The following is a 13,875-nucleotide window of genomic DNA, read 5'->3' on the forward strand; positions in this document are numbered from 1 at the left end:
AAACTTAGTTATGTATCAGCATCATACTAAAGTATACAGGCCGTGTAGGAATTAGTACAGTACATAACAGATTAACAATGTATTTGTATACAAAACATGCTCCTCAAACATTGAGGTATTCTTACAGTACTTAGGTGTGAACTTCCAGTCTAATACTGGCCTCGAGAGCCACCTCTCATTACCCAGGACGTATACAAAAGGCAGGTGTATCAATGGTATTTACACAAGCGTTCCCAGGGGCATCAAAATGGCAACCCCCCTTCTGTGGCATTTGCTGGAACTTAAGCACCATTGTAAAAAGAAGGAATGACTCTGAAAATCTATTTTTCTAAAAGATCTTGTTATATAGCCCAGGCTAGCCTTGAAATCCTCTTGTCTCCACTCCCAAAGTGCTAAGATCATAGTTGTGTGCCATCAAGTCCACCAACCCAAGTCAATTTTGACTCCTGCCTACCACATTCTATCTTTCCCTAATCATGACCTCAGCCAAAGTCAAACAGCCTGCAGAATCTTTACCATAACATCTCTTCTGAGAACTCCAGTTCACACCAAGTATGAGAACAGAGTTTACTTGAGCCTCTGTGAAGATGGTACTTCAAGGAGAAAGACGAATTCCACTCTCCTGGAGTAAATACCCTCAAAACAGCTTCCAAGAGATCTGGGATTCAGAGTTTGGTTTTCGTTTGTTTTAATTTATATCACCACCACCACCACCACCACCATCACCATCATCAAAGAACAAGGACAGTTTTACCTATAAACCACAGCAGCTGCCAGGAGAAGGTGATTGGAGGAAAGGTGATTGAAGATGACATGGAGGTCGGACACAGGACTGACAAGTAGCACATGGCAGGGAGGCTTTAGAGAAGGAATAGAAAAGTCCAAATATTGGTGAGAAGTCTCAAAATGTTATGAAAAGCATGCCTAGAGAAGAGACGGAAGCCAGGTGGGGGTGACTCACACCTTTAATCCCAGCACAGGAACCAGCCTCCTGTACAGAGCAAGTTCCAGGACAGCCAGGGCTTCATGGAGAAACCTTGTCTCAGAAATAAATAAATAAATAAATAAATAAATAAATAAATAAATAAATAAATAAGGAGAAATAAAAGTTATGCTTCTCTGAGTAATTCAGAAAATTGGGCAGAGATTGCCAATGAGTGTCTGCTTGATTAAATGTTTTGCTGTTGTTGCTGTTGTTGTTGCTGTTGTTGTTGCTGTTGTTGTTGTTGTTTATGTGTATGAGTGTTTTGCCTGTGTGTATTTTACACCACACGTGTGTCTAGTACCTGAGCGGGGCAGAAGATGGCATCTCTGGAACTGGAGTTACAGACATTTGTGAAGTACCAAGTGGTGCTGGGAATCTAACCCAGGTCTTCTTCGGGAGCAGTAATGGTTCTTATCTGCTGAGCCATTGCTCCTGACTCTAGTTGTTTATTTTGGGGACAGGGTTCCATGTAGTTTAGGCTGGCCTCAAACTCCATATATAGTCAAGGATAACCTTGACCTGATCCTTCTACCTCCACCTCCTAAGGGCTGAGACTACAGGTACAAGCCCCAACAGCTATTTTTGTTGTTGTTTTTGTTTGGTTGGATTTTGGTGGTGGTGGTTTTCTGTTATTGTTTGCTTTTGTTTTTGTTTTGTGTATTAGAAATCAAATCCAGGGTTTCCATCATGCTCAACTGACCAACTGAGCTATAACCCCATTGTCTCTGTGCAAGTGTGTGTCAATATACACATCCGTACTCCCCATTCTGTGTGCCTATGTGCAGGCTAGTAGGCGTCATCAGGTGTTTTTATTTATTACTTTACTTTTTTTTTTTTTTTGACAAGTTGTCTCACTAAACCTGGAACTTACTGTTTTCCATGGACTGGCTGGCCAGCAACCCCAGGAACTTCCTGTCTCCAAACCCATCCCCTCCCTTAGTACTGGAGTAACCTGCACATGCTAGATCCTCATGCCTGAATAGTACACACACACACACACACACACACACACACACACACACACACACACATAAACACACACAAACCACTGATTTTATAGATTAAAAAATGAAGGGTTGGGGATTTGGCTCAGTGGTAGAGCGCTTGCCTAGCAAGCGCAAGGCCCTGGGTTCGGTCCCCAGCTCTGAAAAAAAAAATGAAAATAATAAAGAGACTCCGACAAATACTTGTTAAAAATCCAGTATAAATGTGTTTCTCTGTTACTCTACCATTCTAAAGGCAGAGGCAAGAGAATGAAGAATGTCAGCGCAGCCTAGGCTACTTAAGTAGATACTGTTTCAAACATAAATTTTATATATATACGTATATATATATATATATATATATATATATATATATATATGAATTGTTTGACAAAAAGAGCACAGGCTGCTAGTCACATCTGCTATATAACTTCCAGATAAATGTATACCAGCGTTATCTTTATAGTGTCCTTGATTCTACGGAAACCTGCTATGCCAGATCATTGTGACCTTGGTGACTGCAGTGTCATATCTAGTGTTTCTCTGAGCTAAAGAACTTTGTAACATCAGTTTTGTGTGAATTTAAATTCTTTCTTAGGATTTTGTTACTTTTCAAGTAGAACTTTATCAATTGTTCATATGTATACAACCTAGGTACCACAATGTGTTAAAAGCCTTTCGGATAGTCCCTACCACTCATCTTTCATGTTCTACCCCTCTTTCTCCCCCTCCCGTGTGTGTGTGTGTGTGTGTGTGTGTGTGTGTGTGTGTGTGTGTGTGTACGCGAACGGGCGTGTGCAGCAAGTACAAAACTTCAGATACTGAAATCAGGAACTAGTGTATTCTAGACAGCGTACCTAAATGCTAGGGATTGCTATTCTAATTACGTTTAAACTGCAAAGTGAGGAGTGCAGAGTGCAGAGAAGAGGTCCAACAGACACAAAGGAAAGGGGAAAGGGAGAGGAGATAGGAATTGATTGCAAACAAAACACACATCTGGAGGAAACGGGATAAGCCTGCCCGACACTGGAAACATTGAGGAAGGAAAAGCAATTACCAGAACAGATGGGCGGAAGCTGAGCCACTAAGGGAAGCAGCGCCACGTTTGGGAAAGCAAGTGGGCTCTGAGGTGCGGGGTTGGACGGAAGTCACCCTTAAAGTCAAAGCTGCTGGGTCTCTAATGATGCTGTGTGTAGCTATTCAGGCATGCATGGGCTCGTGTAAACGCTAAAGATCTTCCTTACCCTGCAACTGTCACCCGGGACTTCCTGTCATACATACACTTAATGGATACTACCTTAATTCATTTCCTTCTTGCCAGAGAATCTAGAGTGTCTAAATTCCTGTGGAATTGTGAGTTTATGAAGCTAACTTTAAAGGATATTGAAACCAGGTCTGTCCTAGAAAATATGGGACAGATGGTTGTGGGGCACTTAAAACAAAAACTGTTAAGCCTACCATCCAGAATCTAATCAACTGCCATATTTCTTTTTTTTTTAAAGCTGTACAGAGCAAAGGCATATGCAATTGTTTCATGTCTTTTCATCTAACTGAATTTCTTCAAACATACACAATTTTTAAAAAAATAATTTGCACAGTAAATTACATGTCTAATATGAATAAAAATTCAAAGCATCATAGAGGAGCTCTGTGTTTGCCAGCTATCCACAAGATTATTGTGTGTAATAAATTACACACTCTGGGCTCTGTCTACCTACAAAACTTTGAGTGAAAGTCATCATTGATTATTTATTAGCTATCAGTACATTCTAATTGTTCAGTATTTTGAAGCATTTGCTCATGTAAACTGACCCTGGTTTTCGTGGTTTGTTCATATAATTGCTCTAGCAAAAACAGCACAGTTCTTTCACTGAAATGCTACATTTTTGAGCTGGAATATATCTCATTTTCTCAAGGTAAATTAAAAACAAGAACAAAAAGAGAGAAAGAAAGGAAGAAAGGGAGGAAAGAAGGAAGAAAGAAAAGAAAGAAAAAGAAAACTTATCCTCTTCATTTTCTCAAGGAAAAAAATTCAAAACAAACAAAAAACTGACCCTTAGGGGTTGCCCAAAAACTTTTTCCTTCCTTCTGTCCTTCCTTCCTTCCTTCCTTCCTTCCTTCCTTCCTTCCTTCCTTCCTTCCTCCCTCCCTCCCTCCCTCCCTTCCTTCCTTTCAATTTTTTAGACAGGGCCTTACTCTGTTGTCCTGACTAGACCTAAACTTCATACAATCCCTCTGCCTCTGCAGATCAAAGATGCTGATCAGCATCTCAAATACCCGTATCGATTTTTCTTTGAGGAACAATCTCTATTCAAATTCTTTGATCATCATTATTTCTGTTGTTATTATAATCATTATTATTGGGGGAAGAGGCTTGCCATGGTTTGCTTCCCATGTGAAGGGATTTGGTTCTATCCTTCCACTCTGTTGAGGCTGGGATTCTTGTTTCTTCCTTTCTGCAGACTCGTGCTGGGTGGCCTGTGACTTTCCCAGAGACTCACCTGTCTCCGCCTCCCATAGAGCCTCAGGAATCCTGAGATTACAGATGTATACCATTCATTGGCTTGTTTTGTGGGTTTCTGTTATGAATTTAGTTGGCCCACAATCAATTTTACATGATAAACTATGCCACCAGCTCCTTCACCTACTTTAAAACCCAGTTCTTTCTTCCTTTTTTCTTTTTATTGTTATTGACTCAAGGGAGTTCCCTGCACACATGTGTTTGTGCACCCATGCATCCTGTATCAGGCACATTGCTTGCAAGTGTTTTCTCCCATTCTCCTTTTGTTTCCACGGCTTTTTATCTCGATGTAATCTCACTTATCTCCCCTTACATTTCTTCACTGAGTTCTTAGTGTCAGATGCAGAAATTGATCGATAATAGTACAAGAAACATTGCCACTGTATCTTAGTCACTGTTCTATTGCTGTGAAGAGACACCATGAGCTAGACAGTTCTTATAAAAGAAGCCATGTAATTGAGGCTTGCTCACAGGTTCAGAGGTTTAGTTCATTATCATCACTGCAGTGGTAGTTGAGAGCTACATCTTGATACACAGGCAGAGAAAGACTCTGGACTTGACATGGGCTTTTGAAACCTCAAAGACCAGTCTCAATGGCACACTTCCTCCAACAAGGCCCCACTTAGTCCAACCAGGTGCTAGGAATTGAACCCAGAGCAGCCAGTGCTCTTAACCACCGAGCCACCTGTCCAGCCCTTGGACTGATTGTGTGTGTGTGTGTGTGTGTGTGTGTGTGTGTGTGTGTGTGTGTAGACATAAAATAAAGATCTTATTGCTTTCCACTTCCATTTTAATTTTAAAGCTTTGTCTTTTGTCATAGCATATGGGAAGTCACGGTTCTTTCCTTTTTTCTTTCTTTCCTTCTTTCTTCCTCTTCTTCCTCCCCCTCTTCCTCCTCCTCCTCCTCTTCCTCCTCTCCCTCCTTCTTCTCCTTCTTCTTTTGATAGGGTAATGCCCAGACTGACTTAGAAATGTGGCCCAAGCTGGCCTCAAATTTGAAGTGATCCTCCTGCCTCAGCCTTCCTAGTGTTGGGACTATGCTTGGTTTCAACTATATTATATATTTACATTATGTAGAGAGTACTTTCATTTCATATCCATTTGCTATTTATAAGATTTTTTTTAATGCTAGCTGAAAATTTGCACTTATCTGGTCATATTAAATATTTATACATTTTTCTTCCTTTCTTCTTTCCAAATATTTATGATTATAGCCTTTTGAGTCTAAATTTTGATTTTTTCATTTTTAATCTTTCTACTTTCTCTTTTAAAAATTTGACCTAAAAACACAGTATCTTTCATAAAACTTTTAATTAATTTTGGTCAATTTCCCAGATAACTTTGGCAAGCTATACATAATTTTTTCCAACTTCTTATTTTATACTTTTTAAAATGAGTTCTTATCTGGGCATGATTGCAAATGTCTCTAATCCTAAATTTGAGGATATGGAAACAGTAGAATCAGTAGTTCAAGGACCTCCATGGCTACATACAGATTTTGAGGCCAGGCTGGATTACAAGAGAACTTGCTTCTATAAACAGAGCAAAGCCAGCAGAATCTCAATCTGTATGCCAGTGTGGCCCGGGATTCACAATGTAGCCCAGTCTAACTTGAAACTCAGGGTACAGCACCTGCAGTGCTGAGATCATGGTGTGGGCCACCATGGCCAGGTCTTCTATGCTGTTGATATGACAGTGTCTAATTTCACAGCCCCTGTGACAGACCTGCTCAGTCATCCATGTGTTGAGATTTCAGGCCTGACCCACCATGCCAGTTCACTCTATTTGTAAGTGAACAATTAAACCACTTGAAAAATACAATCCATGCAACGTGATGTCATCCTCACCTGCAGATAAAACACCAATGCACTTTTTAAAAACGACAGTGATAGCACTTACTGAGCTCCCTGTGCACTGGGGACCTATGGCATGCTATGTGACGAGGATAAGAAGTGACAGACCTAGGTATCTTTCTGCTGACTCCAAAGTCTGTCAAGTCTGTTCCTGAGTGCATATATGTCTGAATTAAAACTTCTATTAGGGACCAGCAAGATGGCTTAGCAGGTGGAGGCGTCTGCCACCAAACCCCGTAAGCTGAGTTCAGCTTGAGTTCAATCTATAAGACTCACACGGTAGAGTGAGAGAACCAGCTCCTACATGTTAGCATTTGACTCCCACATGCATGTGCCTACACACATGTACACAATAAGGGGTATTTAATGAAATTTAAAAACTTGTATTAATATGTTCATATAGTTGAAGAATCAAGTATAAAATGAAAATATTAAATACAGGGTAAAAAAAATACAGAAAAATATGTTGAGTTTTAACTCTTAAAGCTTCCTAAATAAGATAGCAATGGCAAAAGATGGTTTATTGATTGATCTTTATTTTTACTAATAAAAAAAATCGTATTTGCTTAGAAGCATTCAGAATGTCAACAAAACAGCCGCCATTTTTTTTGCAATTACAGAGTGGTATTCAATTAACAGAAGAACAATTACCTTCATATAAGCTGCATCAGAGGCAACTGAAGATGGAAAAAAAAAGAAGAAAAAACAAAACAAAAAAAAAACCAAAAACCAAATTACTGTCCCCATATATAACTGATTTATGCTGTGCACCAACAAGAACCTGCTTTAATTTCCATGCCAATTTACCACCCCCAGACTGTACTAGGCAAGGCTAGTGGCTATTGAGAATACCACCAGGACAGGGCTAGCTAAAGACACACTTGGTAGTGTGTTAACTATACAAAAAAAGACACTGTACAGTTTAAAACCAAGTCTTACACAGCCTTACATTTCAATTTTTTTCTTTAAAAGGAGTGAGTTGTGTACAGGGGGGTTAAATGCTTTATAGACAAGAAAAAAAAAAACTGCACTAGAACCAACTTATTCATCATCATCTTCTTCATCATCTTCGTTTTCCTCTTCTTCATCCTCTTCCTTGTCCTTTTCATCCTCCTCATCGTCTTCCTCTTCCTTCTTTTTCTTGCTCCTCTCAGCCTTGACCACCCCCTTTTTCGCTGCGTCAGGTTTTCCTTTAGCTGTGTAGGCAGCTGTATCCTTCTCATACTTCTCCTTCAGCTTGGCGGCCATCTTCCCATAGGGCTGCTTGTCATCCGCGGCAGTGTTGTTCCACATCTCTCCTCGTTTCTTTGCAACATCACCAATGGATAAGCCAGGATGCTCGCCTTTGATTTTTGGGTGTTACTCAGCACAGAACAAGAAGAAGGCCGAAGGAGGCCCCTTGGAGGCATTGGGGTCCTTGAACTTCTCTTTGGTCTCCCCTTTGGGGTGGGGGGATGTAGGTTTTCATTTCTCTTTCATGACAAGCCTTGTCAGCCTTTGCCATATCTTCAAATTTCCCCTTTTCTTCAGCAGACATGGTCTTCCACCTCTCTGAGCCCTTCTTGGAGAACTCTGAGAAGTTGGCAGAAGCATCTGGGTGCTTCTTCTTGTGCTCCTCCCAGCAGGTTTGCACAAAGAATGCATATGAGGACATTTTGCCTCTCGGCTTCTTAGGATCTCCTTTGCCTATGTTTAGTTGATTTTCCTCCATGAGACATAGAGTCGCCCAGTGCCCGTCCAGCTCTCGCTTGCCCTGGTGCTGTCTCTATGGAGCTCAATGTACTGCAGTGGCTGTGAGAGCCTTGATTGATCTTATTACACTAAAACCGTAGGGTTAATGATATGGATCAGCTGATTAAGAGGCGGGTTGCCAAGTCTCCCAACCAAAATTTGATCTCCCAAAACTACAAGGTAAAAAGAGTTGATTTTGAATATTGTCCTGTGTGCATATGCAGTGACATGTATGTGCATGTGCTGAAGTACTAGCATGCAAGTGTGCATGTACAGACAGATTAAATGCATAAAAATGCATTTTGAAACATTTAAATTGCTGAGGCTTGGGGTGTGACTCAGTTGGTAGAGTGTTTGCTCAGCATGCATGAATCTCTAGGTATGTTCCCTACTAACCCCATACACCAGGGGTATTGAGAAACACCTGTAATCTTAGCACTTGGGGTGTTGTTCTGATACAAATACCATGGTCAAATGCAGCTTAAGGAAAGAAAAATTTATTTTGGCTTACAGTTCCAGTCTGCAATGAAGAGAAGTCAGGACAGGAGCTCTCCCAAGGGCCACCCTGAGCTTGAAGAGAGGTTCTTGAGGAATAGGTATTTGGGAGCAAAAGAAACTACTCAAAATCAGAAATGGGTGCAAGCTGACAGCTCTGTCTTCTGCTTGAGCTGGCTCTCCAGAAAGCCGTGTAAAGGGTCAGCTCTAGCAGACTGAAGCCCAGTCTTTTATTTACATATCAATTCAATCATATACCCCAGGTTCCCTTTTGATTGTCCCACGAAACAGCATTTTATGACCTTAGCCCCTTGGTTCTTAGAAAAGAACACCAAGTACATTTTTTAGCATAGTAAATGAAGTCAGAAATCTGCCTGCCTTTGTAAGCACAAACAATAAGCTAGATGGAGTAGGATCTCACTCTGAGATCACCACTTCCACAACCTCTGTACATAAACTTAATTTGTACCAGGATAACCTAAAACTCAGAAATCTGCCTGCCATTGTAAGCACAAATAGTAAAGTTTAACTGAGTGGGATCCCGCCCAGAGAGCACCACTTCCTTACTTCCTAGTGTCCTTTTGAACCATGAACATTGTTTTTTTGTTTTTAAAATATTCCTTTCACTTTACTGACTCGTTAGTGTAGTTGCCTCTTTTTTCAAGTCCATGAAGCCCCTCAAGCAATTCACATTGCATCCTTAAATTTTGCATAGTTGAGAAAGTATATATTTTAAAACTCATGTTTTCAGAGTTTTTTCCTACAGCCTTAAGGGCTGTTGGGAAGGTCACAGCATTTACCATTTGGCTGAGGAACACTGGCTCGCTTCCCAGACTCATGCTGTTTCTAATTATCATGGACTCATTAACCTTGGCAGGAAGTACATTTCCTGAAGGAGGAACTTGAAGCAAATTGTGTACATTATTATACAAACAAGTCTAAAACCTATAGCAACCATCAATAGTCATGGAGGCCCATATCCCATCGGTTCTGCTCCAGGCGCTGGACCATGTCACAGCTATGCCAGATCTGGCAGAACTCAAACAGGAATATGACATGGAAAACAGAAAAGACCACTACTTGCAGGATTAGGCAGGTTCATGCTTAACTAGCATTTTTATATTAACCACAAAGGGTGCCACACATGGTAGTCTGGGTCCTCCTACATCAATGAACAATCCCACAGGAATGCTCATGGGCCAATCCAATCAGAGCTATATGCTGCAGTTAACACTCCCTTCTAAGGTGACTGCAGGAAGTTGACAATTAAAAGACACAGGTGGAGGCAGGAGGATGAGAAGTTCAAGGTCATTCTCAAATATAAAATTTGAAGCCAGTCTAGAATTCTCTCTCTCTCCTATTCTCTCTCATATTCTCTCTTTCTCTCTCATAGTCTCTCTTTCTCATATTTTCTCTTTCTCTCTCTCTCTCTTTCGCGCTCTCTCTCTCTCTCTCTCACACACACACACATACACACACACACACACACACACACACACACACATTGACAGAGAGACAGAGAGAAATTTCTGTATGATAAATATTGCAGATGGGGCAGCAGTGGTGCCCTCCTTTAATCCCAGCATCAGGAGGCCATGGCAAGCAGACCTCTGAGTTCAAGGCCAGCTTGGTCTACATAGTGTGTTCCAGGACAGTCAAAAATACATAGAGAGCCCTTTCTCAAAAACAAAGCTAACCACACAAATAAAAGTTTCAGAAGCAAAATAAAATAAAATGAATATGGGCTGGGTGTGGTGCTATAGGCCTCTGATTCCACACCCAGAGGCAGGCAGGAATATCATTGGAAGGCCAGCTTGGTCTACAAGAGAATTCCAGGCTGGCCAGGGCTTCATAGCCAGACCCTATTTAGGAGAGCAGAAGGAATATAGAAAATACTTGCAATGTAGAAAAAAATTAGCTAATAGGCAAAGGATTTTAGGGCAGAACATGTGTAATTGTGTTTATATAAGTGGTAGTTTGAAGGGGAATAGCTCCCATAGCCTCGTATGTTTGAATGCTTAGTCCCCAATTGGTGGAACTGTTTCAGAAGGGTTAAGAGGTGTGACCTTGCTGACAGAGATGTGTCACTGGGCTTGGCCTTTGATGGATCAAAAGCCCACAACATTCCCAGTTAGGTTTCTCTGCCTAGTGCTTGTAAATAAAATAGTGAGCTCTCAACTACTGCTCTAGTACTGTGCCTTGCCTACCTGCTGTCATGATCTCCACCATGGTGGTCATGAACTCTGACCCTCTGGAACTGTAAGCTCTAAATTAAATGTTTCATTTTACAAGTTATCTTGGTCATGGTGTTTTATCACAGCAATTAGAAAGTAAGATATGTAAATTCCCATTATATCAATATGAAAAAGATTAACAATTTAGCAGAAAAGTAAAGTAATTATAAGAATGTGTAAAGTACAGGAGAGGAAATTAAATAGTCAAAAATATGAAAGAATGCTAACTATTGCTGGTAACTGGGCAAATAAAAATTGAAGAATGATGTATCACTTTTTCCCCATTTTCTCATGCATACTGGGGTAATCTCAAACTTACTACACAGCCCAAAATGATGAGTGTGGGGAAAAGAGAAACCTTATCCAGTATTGGATTATGGGGAACCAATCAGATGACCACTCAGATACAGTTTATAGCCAATTGAAAGTCTTTATTCCAGCTGGCTGGGACTACACTCAGGTATTTGGGACCTACATACAGCCCTGAGTGAACAGAGCCTGGAGTTTATGAAGATAGAAACTACATCTTGACATCTTACTCAACAGCTACAGGGGGTACTTCAAGTAAGCAAGCAATTTGACAGAAGGTATGATAAGCCGTTATCTGAGGAGGGAGGAAGGGAGGGAGGGAGGGAGGGAGATTTGCACAAACAGGCAATTTAATAGAAGCTAAGATAAATTGACTGGGGCATCTTGACCTTGAGTTCCTAGACTTGGTAACATTCCATGGGATTCTCCATCAAGGGGATCAAATTCTGGTTAAGAATGCAAGGTGGAGGAAGCTCTGCACTGTCTGGCGGTGTCACAGTTGGTGCAACCATAAACTGGGATAGCAAACGTAAACTGGGATAGCCGGTAGAGAAATCACATGGAGACGTCTCAAAAAAAGAACAAAAAAACTAGTTAGAATAGCATATGCCCCAGCTATACCACTCCTGGGTACACACGAAGTGCTGTATACCCTACTACAAAAATACTTACACTTACAGTGTAACCACTGCACCATTTCAAAACAGCAAGGAGTCAGCACGGAAGTCCATCAAACTGATGGATGAAGAATGAAAATGTGGTATGTATGCACAGTAGAGTTTTATTCAGTCATAAAGAAAACCAAAACTGCGAGGTTTGTAGAACAATGATGGAATTGGACAGTGTCAATGGTGGTAACTGGATTGAGAAAGACGGATAACATATGCTCTCTCCCATATGCAGATCCTAGCCACTGTTAAATATGTGCAACTAGGTAAGAGCAAACGTGGAAAAGCCCAGGAAACTAAAGGGGACCTATAGATGGGGCTGGGGAGGGGTGGCGGGTAGGAGAGGTGGGTATAAAAGACAATGGGAGAAAATGAAAGTGTAAATACTGAGGAAACAGATACAGGAGGGAAGGGGTGTGAGGAGATGAGGAAGCAGGAGAGGATGGACCAAAATGAGATACATTTGAAAGCACCAGATACCCGTGCACAGTGACACACACCTAGAATCCCAGCACTTGGAGATCAAGACATGAAGGTCAGGAGTTGAAGCCCAGCTTGGGCTACATGAGATTTTGATGGGGTCGGGGGGAAGAGGGAGAGGAGGAAACCTGTTCTTTTATGAACTGATTTTAAAAAACAAAATGTTAAGATCCTTTTAAATGGCATACCACTTTTCAACAAGCCTGCTAATGGAGATGAAAGTTTTGTGGTGCGCCTACCAATAGGGCAATAGAAAAGTGAGTATTCTACAATGATAGCAACTGCTGTTAGGGAAACTGTTTTGAGTGTGATTTGACCCTGTCTAAGAATCTTGGAAATTCATCTACCTTGTGACTTAGCAGTGCTGTCTACATGTGTCTGTGCTGGAGACACACCGATATAAGGAAAACTCAGGCAGTGGTGTCCACATCTTTTCCTTAGGCATGCCCTGGAAGAGAAGTGCCTGCACACCCTGTAGCATATTTAGCCTTCGAAGCCCAAGTAGATGTTGAACATCCCTAAACTGGGATATGAAGCTATCCAAAATATAATACTTTGAGAGTGTTATCATGATGCCACAATGGAAGGTTTCACACCCGACTGCCTGTGGCAAACTTTAGTGAAAGAAAGTATCTTAAAAAGACTCTTAGGCCAGCACACACTTTTCATCCCAGCACACAGAGTCAGAGACAGGAGGAGCTCTGTGAGTTTGAGGCCAGCCTGCTCTACGCAGTGAGTTCCAGGATTGCTATTGCTCCACAGTGAGATCTTGTCTCAAAAAACCAAAACAACTCATTGTTAAGGCCTGCCCCCTTAGCATAGCTGTAGCCATTTTGTTTCACGCCTGCCAGCAATTTCATATTGTTGCTGTAATATTGACACAGGAAAATAACTTGGCTCAGAGCAGGATCAAACTGACCCCACACCCGTTATAACCACATAACAGTTATGTTCTGAGGTTTGTTAATCTTAACAAATTCCACAACATAAGCTCTGTTAGGACAAATCAGAATAAAGGTCATTTATAACTGTTCTGTCTAGCTATCCAAATTAGCTTCAGTCAGAGCTGACCACCGGGCAGCACTTCCTGCAGATGAGCTCATTGTGGTTTTTGACTTTATAAACTGGTCCTGGGAAATATTCATGGTCCAGTCTTAGCTCCTGAGTCTAAGTTTCGACCCTGACAAATCAGTCTTGAGGTCTGCATTCAATAAATTATTCTTGCTTAACTGAGACCAGAGTCCAAGTGGTTTGTGTGGCAATTCCCAAATCCCAATAATGCCTTCAGGATATGTCTGTAAAGTATAGAATATGAAACATAAGTAAAACGTGTGCTTAGACTTGGGTTCTATCACTCATATATCTTCTTATTTAAGTGAAAATGTTTAAAATGTTGAAACCTGAAGCATTTGTGGTTCTAAGCATTTTGGATAAAAGATAATCGATCTCTGCAGGATGGGCTGCTCTCCGTTTTACTCAATGTAGCCCTAGTATTTATCTGTTGTTCACATTCGAAGTATACCAAAGAGAGAGGATGGCATGTCAGTTAAGAGGACTAGATGCTCCTTTAGAGCACGGGCTGGTGGCTCACAACCACCTGTAACTGCAATCCAGGG

General features: G+C 41.1%; 1 long non-coding RNA gene and 1 pseudogene across 2 annotated transcripts in view; one reads left to right on the plus strand and one right to left on the minus strand.

The window, feature by feature from the left end:
- Window positions 1-13,875, plus strand: part of LOC148006257 (uncharacterized) — a 282,744-nt gene that overhangs the window by 38,124 nt on the left and 230,745 nt on the right. The gene's annotated exons all lie outside the window — the stretch shown is intronic.
- Hmgb1-ps18 (high-mobility group box 1, pseudogene 18) lies at window positions 7,118-8,028 on the minus strand (annotated as a pseudogene). The gene has a single exon (XR_015687224.1). The product of XR_015687224.1 is annotated as a high-mobility group box 1, pseudogene 18 (transcript).

This window comes from Rattus norvegicus, chromosome 4 (genome assembly GCF_021556685.1).
Source record: "Rattus norvegicus strain SHRSP/BbbUtx chromosome 4, alternate assembly SHRSP_T2T, whole genome shotgun sequence".
Classification (NCBI taxonomy): domain Eukaryota; kingdom Metazoa; phylum Chordata; class Mammalia; order Rodentia; family Muridae; genus Rattus; species Rattus norvegicus.